Here is a 23,000-nt window from a genome sequence, read left to right on the forward strand (position 1 = left end):
CCTGAAAGAGCTGTATCTGTCCATTTGTAAAGGGAAAGAAATAGCCCACACATGGCACCGTTTGCTCTGGGTTATCTCCTTGAGGCTATTCGTGGACAGAGAACTAAAGAAGAATCAGACCTTCTCACTAGGGTACCTGCAATGTGAAAGAAATGTAAATGTTTGCTGTTGGTTAACCATCAAATGTAAAGGCTGTTTTGAACAGAGTGCAGGCTTTAATTTATGAAGTTGCTATTCTTTTTCAGAGGTGATATAAGGGTGTTAAATTCTCAAAAGCTTCCTGTTAATAGACTTTGAAAACTGTTTGCACTAGGTACGGTGTAATTACCTATTTCTAAAAGGTGTTCTTTGAAAGCACTTGTTTTATCTTAAATGCTAAATCATTATGTGGCCGCCTATCTGATACTAAGGACCACTGGTATTATACGATTTTGCGGCTGCAGTATTTTCCACATAATTATGAATGTGCTGCATTTGCCCCATAATCCACCATCTGCTGCATGTTCTACGGATTTTAAGAAACAAAAATGTGCTTCCAGCTCAAACGGACCAAAAGTTACTAAAAAGACAACAACACAGTTGCCACACAGTGGAAGGCTCATTGCACATGTTGATGGTCACCTTTCCTTTGCTTATAGCTGAATTTGGGTGATAATCTGGCACTAATGATGTAAAACATTTGCCCAATCAGGGTAAGCATGTGTAAAATGATTAAATAATGAAGTGACATCACAAAAGTACTGCATTAAGCCGCATATGTTGGCTTGTTTTCGCCCCATAATTTAGTCAACCTTGACACATCATTTCGTCCTTCCCATCACATAATTCCAGCAGCCTTGCTTATACATTGTGTAATACAACTTTAAAAAAATGGCTTGCATATTCACAGTGCTTTGTGTTACAGGCTGGGACTTCATAGCATTATAAATACGAAGTCAGGATTCTGCATTGTGCCAGGCAAGATTCAATTATGTAACTTTCTGATCTCACAGGCAACTGCAATGATCACAATAATACATTGTGGTTTGATAAGATAAAAGAAAGGATTCACAAGGATTAGTTTAATCTGCATTTATTTTTGTTTGTGTATTGCACATCATTTTATATGCAGCTGGCTAAATGTGAACAACAAAATACTTACAGAAAATGTTGTTCTTTTCTGTATAGCCACGTCTTTGACCCTGCCACCACGACGCCAAGAATAACAGTTGCCATACTTTTATATGCCCTTTACCTGCTGGATGTAAATGAAGACAGCTTGGAAACTAGGTAAATATAAAAGTCCACTTCCATGCCACCTTCATTTACAATTATTTACAAAGGGACTTACACCCCCTGGGAACATAGCCACGGCCCACGGGGGTGCGCCCCACAGTTTGAAGGCCTATGCCCTAACCTCTCCACTACCAGAGCTGTTTTAGGGGCAAATATGGGTTCTCTTGATATTTAGATTGGGGGGCTACCACATGATGTAGCAGATTCACTTGCTCCACTCTCCCTTCTGCTAGTGCAGGGGCGGTACCCTGCTACTTGACAGCTGACTGACTACTCAGGACTTCCTTGTGGTCAGGTGAAGCTTCACCAGTACCAACTTTGGGTTTCTCCCATACTGGGACAGAAGATCCTTGGCTCACCGGAACTCTATTTAAGAGTGACCTATCTTTCCTCTTCTTTTTCTTTTTTTTTTTGGACCCCAGTTTCCTAGCTGCAGGGACAGGCTCCCCAGGATCTTTGGGTTGTGGGGCACCCTGGGCGACCACCCCACTTGCGACCAGACTAACCTCTGTGATGTCATTGCCCAGGAGACAATCTAAGGGTAGGTCTGCACTGACTACCACCTTATACAAGCTATGGGTTCCCTCTCATTCTAGGGGCACTATGGCTACAGGTTTGGTGGTAACCTCACTGGCGGCTACCCTAACTCTTCTTGTCTCTCCTCGTGCATGTTTGGGGACACCAACCTGTCACTCACTACTGTGAGACTGGCACATGTGTCTCGCAGGCCAATGGTAGGGATCCCATTCACCTGAATAGAGTGGAAGTGGCTACTCCCACCCTCAGGCATCACCACCTTACCGTCTGGACCTGTCTCTTAACAAAATGCTAAGAGGAACTCCTCATGGCAGGAGTCCTCCTCTGTGGACTGCTCTGTGCTAACCACCTTCTAGGAACCGGCACGATCACTCCTGAAGTGACCTGACTGCTGACAGTCAAAGCACACCCTGCTGTCAAAGTACATTTTCAGCCCTTGGGTCCCCTTGCCTCTGCTTATCAGAGTTGGGGTGGGATTTACTCTATACTTTTTTAGAGTTCTGGGGTACTGAGGGAGTCTCTGTGGTGGGCTTACAGCCTTTCTTCTTTGGCGTTTCTGGGCCTAACCTCCGACCCTTTCTTGGAGTCTCCCAAATGATTAAAAAACATGGGTTTTCACACTCTGATCAAGTGTCTCCCCCAGTTCCCTGGGAACAGACAGCTTGGAGTCCACTAAATACTGGCTTAAATTCGCTAGTACACAATGAGTGAGGATGTGCTGTTTGAGAATTAATTGTACAGTCCCTCATACTTGTTCACCTGGTTACCTTTAATCCAGCCTTCTTGTTCCTTCACTGAGATGTCCACAAGTTCCACCCAGGTCTGTGGGTATACCTTCTGGGTGTCTCAGAACATCACCTGTACTGCTCTGGAGTCGGATCAAAGTTTCAGATTAGGAATTTCTTCATGTGTGGGTAGGATTCTGCCTACTCCCCTACTAGGGTCAAGAGGTTATCCCTCCTGGCTAATGGGATCAACTCCCCACAGGAGTGAACCCCAATATTTAGATTGGACCCTTATCATCTCAAGGGCCCTTTCAAATGCAGCCAGCCATTTATCAATGTTGTTCCGCTCCATATACATGGGAACCATGTACTTTTAATCAGAGCACAAGCCATGGGTCTGGGTAGCAGAGCCCAGGGTACAATCACAGTAAAAAAAACAGCATCAAGAAGTCAAAATGGGAACAAAAAGAGGGGGACACTGTCCTTATGTCTCACAATATCCATGACTCGTGCCCTAAGGTAACTATAACTTGCGCCCCATGCCATACACAGTTTTCTCATCAATAATAATGTTACAGTAAATGTTGCAGTGATATTATTAAATATGTCAGAGAGATGTTATGAGTGATGTCATATGTGGGGTAATGCAAGGGGTCATCAGTGCGCCATCATTCATTCTGCGCTTTGAGAGATGGAATGGGATACGGCTGTCTCACAGCCAGTGAGGCATTGCCTCTCAAGACTCTCAGGCCTATGCGCGGCTCCGATGCGCTCTGACGTGTAGCCACCGGGTTGGCAGGTCCTTGGTCGCGCAAGACACAGGAGTCTCTGCAGCCACTTCAGGGCCACATACAGAGCCACACTAGCTTGACAATCGGATTTGGCTCTGATCTTTCAGTGTCTCAGTCATTTTTGCTCACCAGCTTTTAGTTCCTGGTCACCTTGTTTACCACTTGCTGACAGGGCCGCTTCTAGTCGCTGAGTATTATTCTTCATCTTCCCGGGACCTACAGCTAAGTAGCTTGTTTTCATTGTTTTCACTAGCGTATTGAGGGGGTTTTCCATGAATATTCTACAAGGCTTGTTTGTAAAGCGCTTTATTGAGACTTTCTGCTTATAATTTATAGCACTTGAGAAGCCCATGACTTACCCCTCAGATTTACATTTGGATTGTGACCAGCATGCTGCGGGTGTACGAATACCAAGAACCTTATTATCAGGAGCCTTATTATCAAGACCCATATTATCCAGGGCCTTATTATTCCGAGTTACATTTCCAAGAGCCATTCATTTAGTGATTCCAGGACTCAAGGAGTCCTTTAGGCCAGATATTGCTGAGTGGTTCATCGGTTTGGCCGTGGCCAACATTTCTATTTCTGTATGTTAGTTTGTGTGTAGTTGTATTTATAGAAAGAGTAATGTTGTGAGGGAGTGAATGATTGTGTAGTGATGAAGGTCCACACAGGAAGGATGTAATACAGGATGTTTTATTCAAGTAGTTAACAAGTAGTAAAGTTCAGAACTTCAAATAGTTAAGTTGTGAAGTAGAGCCCCACCAGGAGCAGCCTGTCTGCTTCTCGGCCCATGCCTAACTGTCACTTCAGCTCTCAGTGTCCCAACATTCCGAGGCACATCATGACACCAAGATTCTATTGGGCCTACTGCACAAACACTGGCAGAGCAGGAGGAGTAAAATACATAACATTACCAAATGCAGGATACTACAGATTGTTTCCCCGTTGTCGAAGAATTGCACTTACTTTGTGTTAGGATCTGTATTAAGAGTCCCAGACTCCTTTAACACTCTGATTCCTAGAACATCTGCTGCATCCTGAGGTCTTACTACATGACCCCTTCCCCAAGCTTGGTACATCTGTCTCAAATTCCTCAACAAGATGTCAAGAACCTGTACATACCATTATGCTTCTGATACACCCCTCAATTCACACAGTTTCGGTATGGCATTTCATGCATATAGGGCACAATATAGTATATCATTAGTGGTAGAGTTTTATGTTCATACACCTTTCTCTTTTTTCAGGTTTACGCTAGTCCTAGGGGTTTTCCTTCCATCTGGTATATGACACTGCAGTATGCGAACCAGCACTCCAGAGGACGGACAGTAGCAGAACCAGGATGGACAGTCGAGTAGTTTTCTTTTCCCCACTTTCCTTGTTTTTTTCCCCTATTTCCCCTCAGTGCTTCCTCCTAGTGGAACATTCTTAGCTCATCAGGGTGAGTGCAGGGTGGCACCGGGGATTATACTTCGGAACTTCACTCCTGCTTGGTATTACATATACAGGTCAGTGCTGCTTGGTTGTCTACATAGTGCTGAGCTGTCTGACATATTGCCAAGCCCACGCATTTTTCCCAGCCTGAGCAATAGGCACAGGCAAGGTACTAATACTATCCTTTACAAAGGGAGGTTCAGGCTTCCAGGCTGGAAAATAAGGAATCCAAGAGGAGCTAGGGACTGTACATTGGGAGGTGGCTGGGTTTGCCAGACAGGGATACCACCATGGGCCTTGCCTCCACTCAGCTTGGGATCTGGGGGATCACCTAATCAATCCTCCACAGCTTGGCCTTCCTCCAGTTTGGGTGGAACTTTCCAACCCACACCTTCCACAATTCATGTTTTCGACCCGCTGCCAGTATCTTAGCACTGCCGTAGCGATTCTATGGTGACCCCCAAACAAATTGCTGTTGTAAATCACCCTTTTTGTATACACCGTTATCCTTTTCAGATGAGCAGTCCAACACTGCTTTTGTGTTGTCTTACTTGGGAGGTAATGCAGCAGCATGCTCTATTCCACTAATAGAAAAGAACAATCTTATCCTCTATCATTTTGACATGGAAATGTGAAAGTTGTTTGATAGAAAAGCACATGCCTTGTCACTGGACAAGTAACTTCTGACTCTGAAACGTGGTCCTCAAGATCTCCTTACCTATATCACAATGTTCAAAAGGTTAGTAGCAGAAGTTGAGGGAGCCGAAGAAGAGAGAGGTTCCATGTTCTATCAAGGCCTTCTGGGAGAACTAAAAGATGTTTTAGCCCAGGATATACATCTTCCCACTGAGCGTAGCAAACTAATTGCTTTAATTGTACAGTTGGATCAACACCTGTCTGAGAAGAATAGGAGTAAAGCTCAGGTCAGTGCTGCTTGGTAATCTACATATTGCTGAGCTGCCTGACAGGTAATTAGCAGTGCATGGTGAGTAACCTTAGGGCTGGAGTTATAGTTACTTGAGATAGCTATAACTATATATGGCAAATTTCTATGGTTCTATGGTTTTGTGCATGTAAAATCTGAAATCAACAATAAAGTCCCTGTAACCTTTGTATTTCAGTTAATATCTAGGGTTTTTAATGCTATTTCCTAACTATAACGTCCCTGTAACCTTTGGTTTTTAGTGAATTTTCATGCTCCCACCTGTTGGGAGTGCACTTTGTGTTTTCTCCCGCATGGTGAGAGTTTGAAATTGCTCCCGCCAGGCAGGAGCAAACAAAGGTTTCCCGACACTATGTCCTGGGGATGGGATCACTGGTACATAGCCTGAGTTGGACCCCCTCCAATTTAATGCGCAGCCGGGCCCCAGGGATGGGTTCCCCAGCCGCACATGGCCTGAGAGGGGGCCACGTACCCCCCTTTACATATCTGGCATGGCCTTTGGGGGGATGGGTTCCCCTGGGTCTCAATCAGCCCACGGGGCAGGGCCACTTGCCCCTCTCCCCCTTTGTTATTAAGGCGGATCACCGAGGGATGGGTTGAAAGAGGGCGGGTGTTCCCCTCCCATTTTGTATTTAGCGGCCGGGCCTCTGGTGATGGGATCACTGGGGCTTCAGTGGCTTGGGGAGGAAGGCTACATGTGCCCCCTCCCCATATTATAATCGAGTATTCCCCCGGGACATGGCCCACCCTGAGGCTTAAAAAATCAAGCGAGCGAAACAGCACTTGTTTTTATTTTTTTTAAAGTTTGCAGCAGATCCTCTGTGAATTTGCGACAAAATAAAACAAAACCATTTTTGGCTCCTGTCGGGGTCCCTGTGGGAACCCACCACCAGGCCTGCCGTGTCAGGATATTCCTACCCTGGCCTCTTGTATCTTGTTTTCTTTTTTCTTGGGGCTCAGCTGAGTTTGAGTCCCAAGATGGCTGCCACCACTACCTGGTTAAATTGGTGGCAGCCAATCACATCATTGCTGTTGGCTCGTGGATCCGTGGGTCCACCGCGTTGGATCTGTGTTGGATCCGCGTCTCTAGATAGACATACAAGATCTAGCTTTCTGACAAATTTGGTGCAATTCCGTTCAGTGGTTTGGGCTGTAGTTGTGTCTAAAATCCCTATGGGAAATTGCATGGGGAAAACGCATTTCTAGGACCCCAGCTGTTTTCTTGGCCCCGCTTGACGAATCACCCCAACATTTTTCAGTACATTCTGAAGCACAAATAGAGAAAAATGCCTCTAAGGGTTGTTTTTGTGCAGAACATTGTCCTTTCCTGTACAAAAACAATCCTGCCTGTAATGTTGGCCCCCTTGCACCATAGAACAAAGGTGCCTGCATTGGCGCAAGGCAGCACTCAGTGTGCCAGCACATGGAGAGAGCAGGAATCTGTCATATTGTAGTAGATATGGTGCATTTCTGCTCTCTCTCTTTGTCACATAGTGCAGCGCAGTAAGTGACTTTTTGATAAATCGGCCCCCCAGTATAATGAACTCAGTGGCCTGCACAGTTTACGCGCCTTCCATTGAACACCCAGATAATAAAGACGCTCATGCTTTTTCTTTGCACTGTGGGTTTTTATTATTTTTTTATATTTGTACTCTCTATCATCTCTGCACAAGTAGAATTCAGTGGCATTTTCCTCATCAGGCAACTGAGTTCAGGTCAGATGGTTTGTGACAGAAAACAAGGAATTATCTGCATTTGTTGGACAAAATAAGCACTGATCGAAAAATGCATTCCTGCTTATATGTTTTTGCTCGTTGCATTTAACAGACTTTCTTGAGTTCTGTTCATAGCAAACCATATCCCATTGACAAGTGGCTTAGGGTTGAAGGCACCTGCTGCAGTGATCTATGCAATCAGTTTCACTAGCATAAAAAGGCTTAATGGGTTCTACTACTAGCGCAAGCAAAGAAACTATTTCCTCCTGCCTCAGGTTGATGGAAAAAGGCGATCATAATTGGGGTGAATAAGCACATCACAGCCCACTCCACCTGCTCGAAGAATGATAGCTACATTCTTTCTCTGTGCCTTCATAAACAAGAGGTGAAAGTCACTCTTAAGTGGTGCAAAGTGAGGGTCAGTTAAGGCTGCACTGTGGGGGCCTCATTTATGAGAAGTGACGCATCGCTGCATGAAAGCAGCAATGCGTCACTTCTCAGTGCACCCTGCTAGCGACAAGATGGATGCGTCATTTTTACAGTACGATGCATCATGTCGCAAGGAGTTACAGATACGTCAGTATTTCTGATGTATCTGTAGGCGCAAAAGTGATGCATTTATGAAGTGTGTCACACAAGTGATGCAACTCCAGCAATGTGTCCTTTCACATGGGGCAAGCCCCATGTGAAAGGGCCTGCATCAGTCTTATGCCTGCTGTGAGGCAGGCATAAGATATTGACGCATTTTGACCCTAGAAGTGGCACAGTGAAATCTAATAGATTTCACTGCGTCACTTCTATGAGGCTTACTTACGTGGGAACGCCGACCCTGCATACATTATACCTGACGCAGGTATAATGTAGTGCAGGGGTTTACAAAGTGACGGATCTACCTAGATGTGTCACTTTGTAAATATGGTGCAACAAGGTCCAACTTTTACACCGCTGGTGCGTCACAAAAAGTGACACACCAGCGGCGCAAAAGTGACGCACGGACTCATAAATGAGCCCCTGGGTGTTTATGAGAGAAATGTTCTGGTACATTCAGCTATCCCATCTTTAGTGATATACAAATGGAACCATAACATGCTAGGGAAGTTTTACTTATTGTGGATGCAAGCACTCCGATTCAGCGTTTATAACTTCAGAAAAGGGTGTTTTGCTCATGTACCAAACCCATTTTAGCAGACACTAAAGTTCATCTACTAAAACTGGCCTGCACCTTAATACCAAAACACAATTTGGAAGGGGCGTGTTGTGAGCATTTCGGTACCAGATGTATCAATGGATTGCAATTAGAATTCCTACTCAAACTTTTGAAAAGTTACAGACTTCCAGTTTGGGGTGCTAACTTAGTCCCAAAATGGAATGGGTCCCCTTTGAATCTCTTCCTTTTTGTAAATTGGGGATAAAAGTTTCAGGGGGTGAAGGCAGTCCATGGGACCACTACCTTTTCTCACTGAAATGTTTGCAAAATGAAACCTGTTGTTTTTTAAAAGCACCCAATCTCCTTTAAGGAAATCAGACTGCTTTTAAAAAATGGTTTTATTTTTCAAACTCAATCACAGCACAGTGGTCTGTTGGCCATTGCAGGCCACCATTCTGTAAAGGAGAAAATATTCTCATGGTTGGGTTACCACCACCGTACTATACAGCAACTTTAAAAACAGATAAGACCCCTCCACTGAGTGAGGAATTACAACAGCCTTTATTGTAAACACACTTGAGTGGAAACACACTCGAGTGGAGAGGACGCCACAGCATGGCTTTGCTCAGAGTTCTCTGCCCAGCACAGGGTCCCACTGATATTCCTATATCTATTAGCAGGTACAAAGGACAAGACACATTTGCAAAGTTACACGTTCGCATGAATATTTCAATGGGATACCATTAGTCACATGTATCTGTAATCACAACGCACATCTTGGATTCTGCAGGAGAAGAACTGAGCACAGGATCATGGGCAAATTACTAATTGTCTGGTTTGCTTACAGACTTGCACTAGGCTATTTGTAGCTGGAAAAACAGCATGTGTGGTTAAAGACCTTGGGCACAGACCTGTGTTTCTTGTGATCAGCATAGGAAAGGGGATGTGAGCAAACAGCACATAAGAGCAAGAAATGACAGAAATGACAGAATGGCCATAAAATGTGGAATATTGGTCAAATGTTTAACTGATGTTCACAATGTAGGTCACAGGTTAACAATTGTTTGTGGCCAGTCAGAGTGAGTCACACTTTACGACTAACCTAATAAATATTAATCATGCTGGGACTTAACCAACTTTGATTCCTTATTTTGTGAATTGACCTATTGATACAGAGATTGGATCCCAAAACAACATTTTGCCCCTATATTGTCTGGTTGCAAATTGAGCCCACTTTTTGGAATCAGAACAATAGTACATCTTGATTCAAGTTACTTGCAGAAAGGACCATACTGTGTGATCTCAGCGTTTAATTGCACATTAGAGGAGGAAGTCAGTCACTGCCAAGCATGTCAGGGGTCCTGATTTCAAGAAGAAAACTTTCGACAATGAATAATACTTCAGGAGATTGACAGGAGGTGGTTAGCACTGCCTGCCAAGGAGATGATCTTAAAGAATATTCCAATTCCACTAAGAATGAAGTGTAATATTAGATGCACATTTTGCACTCAAGGGCCTTGCGATCTGAAGCTGGGGAATTGTCTGTCAATTGCGTGAGAAATGTTTCAGGCTTCCAACCCAATCCCTAGGGCCACTGTTGCTTCATTTGTAGCCCAAGCTGTTCTTTCTGTTCCTATTGCCATTTCAGAGGGTTTGTGACATGCTGTGTACAGCACAAATGCAGGATTAGGTTTTAAGCAAAGACCACAACTGTTTTAAGGAAGATCTTCAAGGAGGTGTCACCATGTCATAATACTACTTATTATCTAAGATCTCACTGATTTGTGGCACACTGCAAGTATTCATTAGATAACATAGACCAATAGTACTGCAAAAAGCTGCTTGAGTACATAATCAACAGGACAAAGCTATTATTTGTTTCTCATCAGATACCTCTGTATGCTCTTCAACATAGAAGGATGAATTATTAGAGTGATGAGAGAACAACGTTGGCAGACAGGCAATGCTTTCTTTGTGCTGAGGGTTTCAGGTGGTGGGAAAAAGCGCTCTTTTTGGGGACTCACCAGTCATCATCAGACTTCGACTAAGAGCAAAAGAGAAAAAGATAGAAAAGGAAGAAACAAAGAGGAAGAGAAAGGTTGGAAAATAATCACAAAGAAAGAAAGCAGAGTTCATAAAAATTCAAGTTAAATAAATATATCTATATAAAAAAATATCAGTGATGTCATCAGTGATGTCATTTGAGATGTCATCAGTGATGTCATCAGTGATGTCACTGACCATGTCATGAGTGATGTAATATGTGACGTCATCAGCAGTGCATTGCGGGGGCGCGAGTTATAGTTAGCTGAACTAACTATAATGGGGGAATTTCTAGGGTTTTGTACGAGGGAAATGTCCAGCTAACTATAACGCCCCTGAAACCTATGTTTTTTTTAGTGAATTTCTAAGGTTTTTTAAATGCAAATTCCTAACTATAACGCCCCTGAAACCTTTGGTTTTTTCAGTGAATTTCAAAGGTTTTTTAAATGCCAATACCTAACTTTAACGTGCATGAAACCTAAGGTTTTTTCAGTGAATTTCAAAGGTTTTTTAAATGCTAATTCCTATCTATAACTTATCTCTGAAGATATCATGTTTAATGATTTTGATTGGATTTCTATATTATTCAAATTCAGTGTGTGAATTTCATTAATTATCTTTTTTTTAAAAATACTTTTTTATCACCATTTTTTAAACTTATTTTTTCAATTAATTCTTTTAAAAATTAAAAAATGTTGTTTTAACTTAATGGGTTTTACAAACATATTTTTTATATTTTTCAAAATATTTTTATAACTATATGTTCAAAACTGTATTTTATATATTTTTTTCAATGTGTTTTGATCCGCGCACCCTATGCGCACCGTTCTCGATCCCTACGCGATAGCATCCGCGCATGGTACGAGTTAGGTACGTGTTTAGTACGCGATCGCAATGCGACAGGTACGAGACTCCCAGCCTATACGCGACACGTTCGATGTACGTAACGCGATGTTTAAGCGCTTCCGCGATGCGTCATCTGCGTCTATGACGCGGTTGGTGTGCGGATCCCGCGAAGTATTTTTTTTTTTTGTGTTGACATTTTTTATTAGCATTTCAGAATCATTAAACAAAAACAAGAAAACTAAATACAAGTAATAAGGGTAAGGATCATATGATGGAGATTAATAAGTAAATTCATATATAAAACAATATTTAATATTATGCTATCTAGGACAATAAATATATATAACAATATATAAAGGAAAGAGTGAAAAAGCATACACAATCAAGTTTTAAAAACGAAATGATAACAAATACAAACATGTTAAGAAAGTAAAAAAGGATTCCATATCTGTGAAAATAACTCTAGTTGATCTTGAATATTATATATAATCCTTTCGTGCGAAGCATTTTGAATCATAGCAGATAACCAGGACTCTTGAGATGGTGGAGTGGAAGATTTCCATTGTCTTAATATACAGATTTTAGCAGTTGCAAGCGCGGTATGTAGGAAACGAGATTGTGGTTTAGAAAGAGTGGGAACATTTCTGAAATCATGTAATATAATATTAGCTGTGGAGAGGGGTAAATGCAGTGAGATAGACTTATGTAAGGTCTGACCTATGTAAGACCAATAATGTTTAACCAATGGACACGTGCAAAGAATATGAACAATATCACATCCAGAAGCATTACATCTCCAACAATTGGAATGCGGTAACAAGCCAGCCTTATATAATCTAACCGGAGACCAATGACAGTCATGTAGAATTTTAAATAAGTAAAACTTTAAACGAGCTTCTCGAGCTCCCTTATCCAAACCATCTAGTATATTCATCCATTCCATATCTGAAAAAGAAGTCTGTAAACGTGTTTGCCATTTATGACGGAGATCGCAGGATAATGAGTGGAAAAATAATTGAGATGTAATTGTTTTGTAGAGACCTGAAATGACACCTTTCTGTTTGCCCCAAATTTGTAAATAAAACACTATTGGTGATATAGATAATGACCAAGGTGTGGCACCAAGAGCTTTGAGAAGAGATTTTCTAAGTTGATCGTATTTGGCATGCTGCAGCGGGGGTAAGTTGAATTCATCCGTTAACTGTGATAGAGGTTTAAGATCCCCGTCATGGAGAATTTGGTCTAGTGTGAGGATGCCTGCCGATTTCCATTGAGGCCATAGAAAGCTTCTACCTTTAATGCGTATTCTGGAGTTGTTCCATATAGGAGCCTTTACATGTAAACGAGAATTAATGCCCAAGATACGATGCGCTCTTTGCCATATCTTACGCATTGCAGACAATAGGGGGTTACGTGGATCTATTCGGCTTGAACCAGATCCATATAAAACTGCAAGACCATTTGTTGCAGAGAGAAGATGTCGCTCAACATGGACCCAATGTGGTGTATTTAAATTATCTTGGAGCATGTATGAGAGCTGTGATAAATGCAAGGCAATGGTATAATGTTCAATGGAGGGAAGACTGAGACCACCATAGGAATGATGAGCATTAAATTTATGTATAGCCAGACGAGGTTTAATAGAACCCCATATGAAACCCGCGAAGTATTTAATATTTAAAAAAACATATGTATGTATTTCATGTGAATATTAATTGAAGACAAACTCTAAACTAGTCTTAAAACTAATATATTTTTACATCTAATCCTATAATTTTTTTTAATTCAATTTTGCGGTTGCGCGCTGGGTGCGTGCTGCGTAAGCGCAGGGTGGGCGGATCCCATGTGACCTGCAAAAAAAGAGATTTGATTGGTTCATTACACTTCCTCTTCTAACTATTGAAAGACCCCACCCATTTCAATCATTCTTATTTGAACTTCTTTAAGCACCAAGATTTTTTAGACTAAGTTTACACCTAGCTCTAACTTTTTTCAACCAAAATAGGCTTCAGGGCAGCAGGCATCACCTGCATCACCTCATACTTCTGAGGATGAATTTTTGCCGGAGGCACCACCCAAAAAACGTTTTTCTTCAGTGGTGTGGAAATGTTTTACTTTTCCAGAGGGGCAGAATAAGACCAATGCCACCTTGGTCACGTGCAAGATTTGCAAAAGAGTCCTATCGAGAGGGGATATTAACAAGAAATACTCTTGCGGCACGGCAAGTATGATGAAGCACATGAGGACCCTTCATCCAAACAATCTTGCACGAGAAGAGTGCCGACGGATGAGAAACACTCCTGATCCTGCGCCATCCACCTCATCGCAGCCGAGCACATCAAGAGTGCATCCATCAGCCCAATCCTTGGACATCCGTCCTCAATTTCAATTTTTAAAAGTGCTCTGCAGTAAGTGCAATAAGACTTTGTGCTATGGTGAGCAGTCGATCGATCTGATCTGCCGCCGGGAAGAAAGTCACATTTGCTATTTTTTTTTATTTTTTTTTATTGTTCACTGAAGTTCATTGTTTGGTTTCTCCTGTTTTTTTTTATTTTTTTGTTTTAGAAAAAACAAAAAAAATTAAAAATTGTTCAGAAAACCCCCATAAAATTATGAAAGAAGAAAAAAAAAAGTTCTTGTAAGAACTAACTTTCCTGGTTTAAAAAAAGAGCTAAATTTCTTTGTTAGTGTTAGTTTAGATGAATGTATGTTTAGTATGTAATTGACTGAATGAATGCATTAGTAGCATATGGTGAATGTATAAGTGCAGAACTATGAGGAAATGCTGCAGCATCACACAGTAACCTCTTTAACTGCAGTGTGCCGTAGTACTTCCGAAGCACAGGGATGCAACATATGTACATAAATATGTTGCAAATCTATGCTTCTCTCTGCACGGCTGCTTAAACTGCAGCCATGTGGTGACACAGGCACCCTTGCACCATAGTGCAAGGATATCTGTGTCATGTGCTGTTTGTTTTTCTGCAGGAAGACACACCTTCCTGCACAAAAACAATGAGAAAATGCATTTTTCTTCTTCAATGTATGCTGAACATTTCAGCAAGCATTGAAGATATAAAAATGTGGAGACATTAAAACAATTCTCCTTGTTGTGCTTTCCTACACCAAATTTAAAATGGTGCAGCATTCACACACATATCGAGATTTATGATTTCTGATAAATCTAGACATGTGTCTTGTTCTATGAGTATTAAGTGCAATCATGCACAACAACACTTATAGAACACCCTTTCAACACAAAGTGGTGTGCATGATGAGGTTATATTTACATGGAGTATAAAAAGTGCACAGAGTGCCTTTTCCTCTCTTTGTAAATATAAAAGAGTATCTTGCACAATAACTATGTTACAAAAAGTGACATATTTCCATTTTTAAATTTCCTTGTGAATGATAGAAGGTAAGCACAGTGTTTTGTCTGCAAAGATGTTCAAAGAAGAATGATTGAAATGATTGCGGTCCTTCAACAGCTAAAAAGGTGAAATATTATGAACCCCTCAAATCTCTTTTTTTTGCAGGTCACATGATATCTGATTATGGTCAGATTTCAAAACTACATATACAGAGTGTTTTTAGAAACGTGTTTCAACTTTGTAGCTTCTTGCAGGCCTCTTCATTTTGCATATTGAGACTTAGTTAAACTTACCTTCACAGTAATAGGAATAAAAAATGGTATACATTTTTTTCTGTTTTTCATTCAAATATAAATTCATATAAATTGCTTATTTTAAAATTTGGATCTGTGAAAGAAAAGGAAAAAAAAATTATAACATGTAATAATACATTTTTTACAACACAGCATAATTTCCACAAAGTAATTTTTTTGCCTTTTTTGCTGTTCTCAGAATATATTAAATTTTACTAAAAATAGTGATTTCAATCGTACCCATCACTTAACAGCGGGCAAAAAAAACACAATCTCAAAGATTGTTAAAAAAAAACAACATGCCATTCTCAAAATACAAATCACAGAAATATAAAAAGCACACAGCTAACAAATTTTTTTAACTTTCACTTACAAAAACTGTAAATGATATCACTATAAAATATTCACGAAATCTGAAGTTGAATTTTTGGAGGATGCACCACGCCCACTTTTTCCTTCAGTAATGTGGAAATGTTCTACTTTTCTCGAGGCGAAAACAAAGACCAATACCACCTTTCTCATGCACAAGATTTTCAAACGAGTTCTGTTACGAGGGGATCCTAACAAAAAATACTCATGCGGCACAGCAAGTATGATGAAACACCTAAGGACCCTTCATCCAAGCAGTCTTGCACGAGAAGAGTGCAAACAGATGAGAAACACTCCTGTTCTGTATCTGTAAAAAAGAATCACAAATAAATGTATATTAATAACTTTCAAAATTATACTATTCCATTACTGTACAACCACATTTTATATAAATACTGACTAAGAAACTATGTCCCTGAACCACAAGTGTGACAATGGTTAAAACACTACATGCATAGTGCATACTACTTTGACGCAGTTCATGCCCTAAAGCCTACCTCACTAAAACTCTACATGCTAACTGACTAAATGATTACAGTACTATAAGGAGACACACTGGGTGAGTGACAGGGTGTTTGCTAGAAGAGTATGAATACTAACTAGGGAATTGAAGGTGTGAAACACAACTGTGTAAGTGATTAGAGGACTGCATCCATACTGCATAGGCATTTAAAGCAGTCCATGTACTAAGGCCTGGCTCACTGCATGACTACTTGGGTACTGACTGAATGATTAGAGTACAGCAAGGAGAGTGCCTAGGTGAATTTATAAGTGCTAGGCTTTTCGTACAGGGAATGGATTAGTACTTGGTATTGAATTGGGCACTAGAGGAGTGCAAAGGCAGTGACAAGATGTTTGCTGGACTGTATGGATACTGACAAGGAAATTGAAAGTGTGAAAGACAAGTGTCTAGGTGGTTAGAAGACTGCATGCATAGTGCATAGGGGTTTGAAGCAGTCCATGTGCTAAGGCCTGGCTCGGTGCATGAATACTTAGGCACTGACTGAATGATTAGAGTATTGCAAAGATAGTATCTTGGTGAATTTATAAGTGTTTGAGTTTTCGCACAGTGAATGGATTAGTACATGATGCTGAATGGGTCACTAGAAGACTGCAAAGAAAGTGACAGGGTGTTTCCTGGAAGTGTATGGATACTGACTAGGGAATTGAAGGTGTGAAAGACAATTGTGTAGGTGGTTAGAGGACTGCATGCATTGTGGATAGGGGTTTGAAGCAGTCCATATACTAAGGCCTGGGTCACTGGATGAGTACTTAGGTACTGACTGAATGATTAGAGTACTGCAAGGAGAGTGCCTGGGTGAATTTATTAGGGTTTGGAGCAGTGAATAGATTAGTACATGATGCTTAATAAGGTCACTAGAGGAGTGCAAGGGGAGTGACAGGGTGTTTGCTGGAAGTGTATGTATACTGACTGGGGAATTGAAGGTGTGAAAGACAAATGTGTAGGTGGTTAGAGGACTGCATGCATAGTGGATAGGGGTTTGAAGAAGTCCATGTGCTAAGGCCTGACTCAGTGCATGAATACTTAGGCAGTGACTCAATCATTAGAGTACTGGAAAGAGAGTGTCTTGGTGAATTTATAAGTGTTTGGGTTTTGGCACAGTGAATGGATTAGTACATGGTGTTGAATGGGTCACTAGAGGACTGCAAAGGGAGTGACAGGGTGTTTCCTGGAAGTGTATGGATACTGACTACGGAATTGAAGGTGTAAAAGAAAAGTGTATAGTATGTTAGAACACTACATGCATACTGCATAGACATTTGAAGCAATCTATTTGGTACTTAGAAACTGACTAAATAATCAGACTACTTCTAGGACAGTGCTTAGGTAAAACTTTTAAATTTTCAGTTCTGCCACAGTGAAGAGAATAGTACATGGTACTGCACCTTGGTGTCAAACCCTGGCTCATTTTATCAATGCATAAGCAAAGACTAGCTTCTAATGCTACTAAAACCTGACAACATGACACGTTTTAAAAGAGTTATCTGCTAAAAAATACACGATGTTACCAAATGCTTCTCTCACAGTGGTTCTCAAATGCACACAGACTCATAGTGTGATTCTAGACAACAACCACTATACCTAGGAGTTTACCAAAAATCATTCACTACTGTGGAAGTGGTAAGGGAACTGCACACAATCTTCATATTTCAGGACTGCACTTTTGTGTCAAAGCCTGACTCATTTAATCAAAGCATAAGCAAAGACTGGCTTCTAATGCTACTAAAACTTGACAACATGACCAGTTTTAAAACAGTTATCTGTCAGCAAATATACGATGTTACCAAATGCTTCTCTCACAATCCTTACCCAAATGCACACAGACTCACAGTGTGATTTTAGACAATCAACACTATCCTAGGAGTTTACCAAAACTCATTCACTAGTCTAGAAGAGTTAATGGTACTGCACACAATCTACATATTTAAGTACAGCACATCAGTGTCAAAGCATGACTCATTTAATCAACGCATAAGCAAAGACTGGATTCTAATGCTACTAAAACTTCACAACATGACAGGTTTTAAAAAAGTTATCTGTCAGCAAATACATGATGTCACCAAATGCTTCTTTCACAGTGATCCCAAATACACACTAACTCACACTGTGATTCTAGACAAGCACCACTATCCCTAGGAGTTTACCAAAACTCATTCACTACAGTGCAAGTGGTAAGGGAACTGCACACAATCTACATATTTCAGGACTGCACTTTTCTGTCAAAGCCTGACTCATTTAATCAAATCATAAGCCATAACTGTCTTCTAATGCTACTAAAACTTCACAACATGACAAGTTAAAACAGTTATCTGTCAGCAAATACACGATGTTACCAAATGCTTCTCTCCCAGTGGTTCCCAAATGCACACAGACTCACTGTGTGATTCTAGACAAACAACACTACCCCTTGCACTATACCAAAACACATTTCTTCATCTAGAAGTAGTACTACATTTTAGTATAGAAACATAACATAACTCATTTCACAAATTCATAAACAATGACTGGTTTCTAATTCTACCAAAATATAAAAACAGCACAGTTATCTGTCTGCAAACACATGAAAAACACAAATGCTTATCACAGAATGGTTTCTACATGCACACACACTGTCAATAAGATTGTAGAGAAAAAAGCACTCCCTACACCTTAGCAGGAGAAATACATTAGTCTGATTACAATCAAAATAGTCTACATACATCCCCTCACAATTAAATAACTCATCTTTCAAGTTCTTTTGTAGATTAAGAAGTATATCAGTCACTCGCCATATTTTCTTTTACAGAATCTCTGCACTGTGCACATCTCAGCAAAAACAAAGAATGGACAAGTTTCCCTTTCATTTTCCACACATATACATGTAAACATCAAATCACAATCCTTCACACATAAACTCAAAAGCAAACACACATTTCTATTGGTTAAACATTTTAACCCTTTCCAACTGAAATACATTTCAACCCTTCCCCCAATCTGCCTTCTGCCTGTTACCATATGTTTCTATACTAAAATGTAGTACTACTTCTAGATGAAGAAATGTGTTTTGGTATAGTGCAAGGGATAGTGTTGTTTGTCTAGAATCACACAGTGAGAAGCATTTGGTAACATCGTGTATTTGCTGACAGATAACTGTTTTAACTTGTCATGTTGTGAAGTTTTAGTTGCATTAGAAGACAGTTATGGCTTATGATTTGATTAAATGAGTCAGGTTTGATAGAAAAGTGCAGTCCTGAAATATGTAGATTGTGTGCAGTTCCGTTACCAGTTGCACTGTAGTGAATGAGTTTTGGTAAACTCCTAGGGATAGTGGTGCTTGTCTAGAATCACAGTGTGAGTTAGTGTGTATTTGGGATCAGTGTGAGAGAAGCATTTGGTGACATCATGTATTTGCTGACAGATAACTTTTTTAAAACCTGTCATGTGGTGAAGTTTTAGTAGCTTTAGAATCCAGTCTTTGCTTATGCGTTGATTAAATGAGTCATGCTTTGACACTGATGTGCTGTACTTAAATATGTAGATTGTGTTCAGTACCATTAACTCTTCTAGACTAGTGAATGAGTTTTGGTAAACTCCTAGGATAGTGTTGATTGTCTAAAATCACACTGTGAGTCTGTGTGCATTTGGGTAAGGATTGTGAGAGAAGCATTTGATAACATTGTGTATTTGCTGACAGATATCTGTTTTAAAACCGGTCATGTTGTCAAGTTTTAGTAGCATTAGAAGCCAGTCTTTGCTTATGCTTTGATTAAATGAGTCAGGCTTTGACACAAAAGTGCAGTCCTGAAATATGAAGATAGTGTGCAGTTCCCTTACCACTTGCACAATAGTGAATGATTTTTGGTAAACTCCTAGGTATAGTGGTTGTTGTCTAGAATCCCACTGTGAGTCTGTGTGCATTTGGGAAGCACTGTGAGAGAAGCATTTGGTAACATCGTGTATTTTTTAGCAGATAACTCTTTTAATACCTGTCATGTTGTCAAGTTTTAGTAGCATTAGAAGGTAGTCTTTGCTTATGCATTGATAAAATGAGTCAGGGTTTGACACTAAGGTGCAGTACCATGTACTATTCTGTTCACTGTGGCAGAACTGAAAATTTAAAAGTTTTACCTAAGCACTGTCCTAGAAGTAGTCTGATTATTTAGTCAGTTTTTAAGTACCAAATAGATTGCTTCAAATGTCTATGCAGTATGCATGTAGTGTTCTAACATACTATATACTTGTCTTTTACACCTTCAATTCCCTAGTCAGTATCCATACACTTCCAGGAAACACCATGTCACTTCCTTTGCAGTCCTCTAGAGACCCATTGAACAGCATGTACTAATCCATTCATTGTGTCAAAACCAAAACACTTATAAATTCACCAAGACACTCTCTTTCCAGTACTCTAATGATTCAGTCACTGCCTAAGTATTCATGCACTGAGCCAGGTCTTAGCACATGGACTTCTTCAAACCCCTATCCACTATGCATGCAGTCCTCTAACCACCTACACACTTGTCTTTCACACCTTCAATTCCCCAGTCAGTATTCATTCACTTTAAGCAAACACCCTGTCACTCCCGTTGCACTCCTCTAGTGACCCATTCAGCATCATGTACTAATTCATTCACTGCGCCAAAACCCAACCACTTATAAATTCACCCAGGCACACTCCTTGCAGTACTCTAATCATTCAGTCAGTACCCAAGTACTCATCCAGTGACCCAGGCCTTAGTATATGGACTGCTTCAAACCCCTATCCACTATGCATGCAGTCCTCTAACCACCTACACAATTGTCTTTCACACCTTCAATTCCCTAGTCAGTATCCATACACTTCCAGGAAACACCCTGTCACTCCCTTTGCAGTCCTCTAGTGACCCATTCAGCACCATGTACTAATCCATTCACTGTGCTAAAACCCAAACACTTATAAATTCACCAAGATACTATCTTTGCAGTACTCTAATCATTCACTCAGTGCATGTATTCATGCACTGAGCCAGGCCTTAGCACATGGACTGCTTCAAACCCCTATGCACTATGCATGCAGTGTTCTAACCACCTAGACACTTGTCTTTCACACTTTCAATTTCCTGGTCAGTATCCATACAGTCCAGCACTTGTCACTGCCTTTGCACTCCTCTAGTGACCCATTCAGTACCAAGTACTAATCCATTCCCTGTGTGAAAAGCCTAGCACTTATAAATTCACCTAGGCACTCTCCTTGCTGTACTCTAATCATTCAGTCAGTACCCAAGTAGTCATGCAGTGAGCCAGGCCTTAGCACATGGACTGCTTTAAATGCCTATGCAGTATGGATGCAGTCCTCTAATCACCTACACAGTTGTGTTTCACACCTTCAATTTCCTAGTTAGTATTCATACTCTTCTAGCAAACACCCTGTCACTCACCCAGTGTGTCTCCTTATAGTACTGTAATCATTTAGTCAGTTAGCATGTAAAGTTTTAGTGAGTAGGCTTTAGGGCATGAACTACTTCAAAGTAGTATGCACTATGCATGTAGTGTTTTAACCATCGTCACACTTGTGGTTCAAGGACAGAGTTTCTTAGTTAGTATTTATATAAAATGTGTTTGTACAGTAATGGAATAGTATAATTTTGAAAGTTATTAATATACATTTATTTGTGATTCTTTTTTTACAGATACAGAATAGGAGTGTCTCTCATCTGTTTGCACTCTTCTTGTGCAAGATTGTTCGGATGAAGGGTCCTTAGGTGTTTCATCATACTTGCCGTGCCGTACGAGTATTTCTTGTTAGGATCTCCTCGTGACAGAACTCTTTTGCAAATCTTGCACGTGATCAAGGTAACATTGGTCTTTGTTTGCCCCTAAGTAAAAAATTTCCTCACCACTGAAAAAAAACGTTGTGGGCGTGGTGCCTTCTGCAAAAAATTTCCCTCAGATTCGGTAAATATTTTAAAGCGGCAACATTTACAGTTTTTGTAAGTTAAACTTATCAAACTTTTTTAGCTGTATGCATTTTACATATCTGTGATTTGTTTCTTGTGGTATTTTGTTGAGAATACCATGTTTTTTTTTTTTAACAATCTTTCTGATTTTCCAGGTCTGTCGTCGACATCCATGGTCCCCACAGGAGTTTTGTATTATTGTTGTTGCATTTTGTTTATTAGTTTATCGTTCATATATATGTTAATAAAAAAATAAAGTTTGAAAATAGTTTATCGTTTACATATTTATGATTATAAAAAATAAAGTTTGAAAAAAAAATGTATAACGTTTTTGGTTGTTCTCTTAACTGCTGTGTGACTCTTTCTTGTTCTTATTACTGTTATTTGATGGAGTCCACCATGGTGTTAAATTTTGGGGCACTTATCGCTGGAATACTGGTGATATCTGCAGTTTGCACCAACTTCTGAATAGTGTGTTAGATTTATCTCAACTTTACTTCCGTTAAAGTGCTGATAATGAAATGGAGACTAGCCGTTCTCGTGCAAAAAGACATGAGGTGCACCTTTCCAATTTATTCTAAATACTAAAATCCTGTATTGAATTGCACTGAGGTATTGGCTGCACTTACAGTGTACACACAAAATCTATTAGGAAATCTCATTGTATTTATATTGATTGGGAATAGTGCGTCAGGTGCTGGATCTTGATGAGATACACTGCTCAGTTCGTATATTGTTCTGCACACGAAAAAAATCACATCACAACTTTCACACCAATTGCAATGCGAAACAAATTCCGGCGATAAGACACGTTAGAACCAGGGATTTTACACCTGCTTTCTGCTGGTGTTAAGCAGGACAACTACCTGCACCATGAAAGGGAACACAGCCAAGAGCCACACCAGAACGCCCACAGGTGCCATAGAGTCAATGAGCATGATACAGGGATACCCATGAGGGCCAGAAGACTCATCTCAACAACTCCAGGACCTCCAATGCCCCCCAAACCCACATCTTAGTAAGTGTGTCCCTGTGGTCATTGTCTTAGCATGATAGGCACGAGCCCTGCA

This window comes from Triturus cristatus, chromosome 7, assembly GCF_964204655.1.
Source record: "Triturus cristatus chromosome 7, aTriCri1.1, whole genome shotgun sequence".
Classification (NCBI taxonomy): domain Eukaryota; kingdom Metazoa; phylum Chordata; class Amphibia; order Caudata; family Salamandridae; genus Triturus; species Triturus cristatus.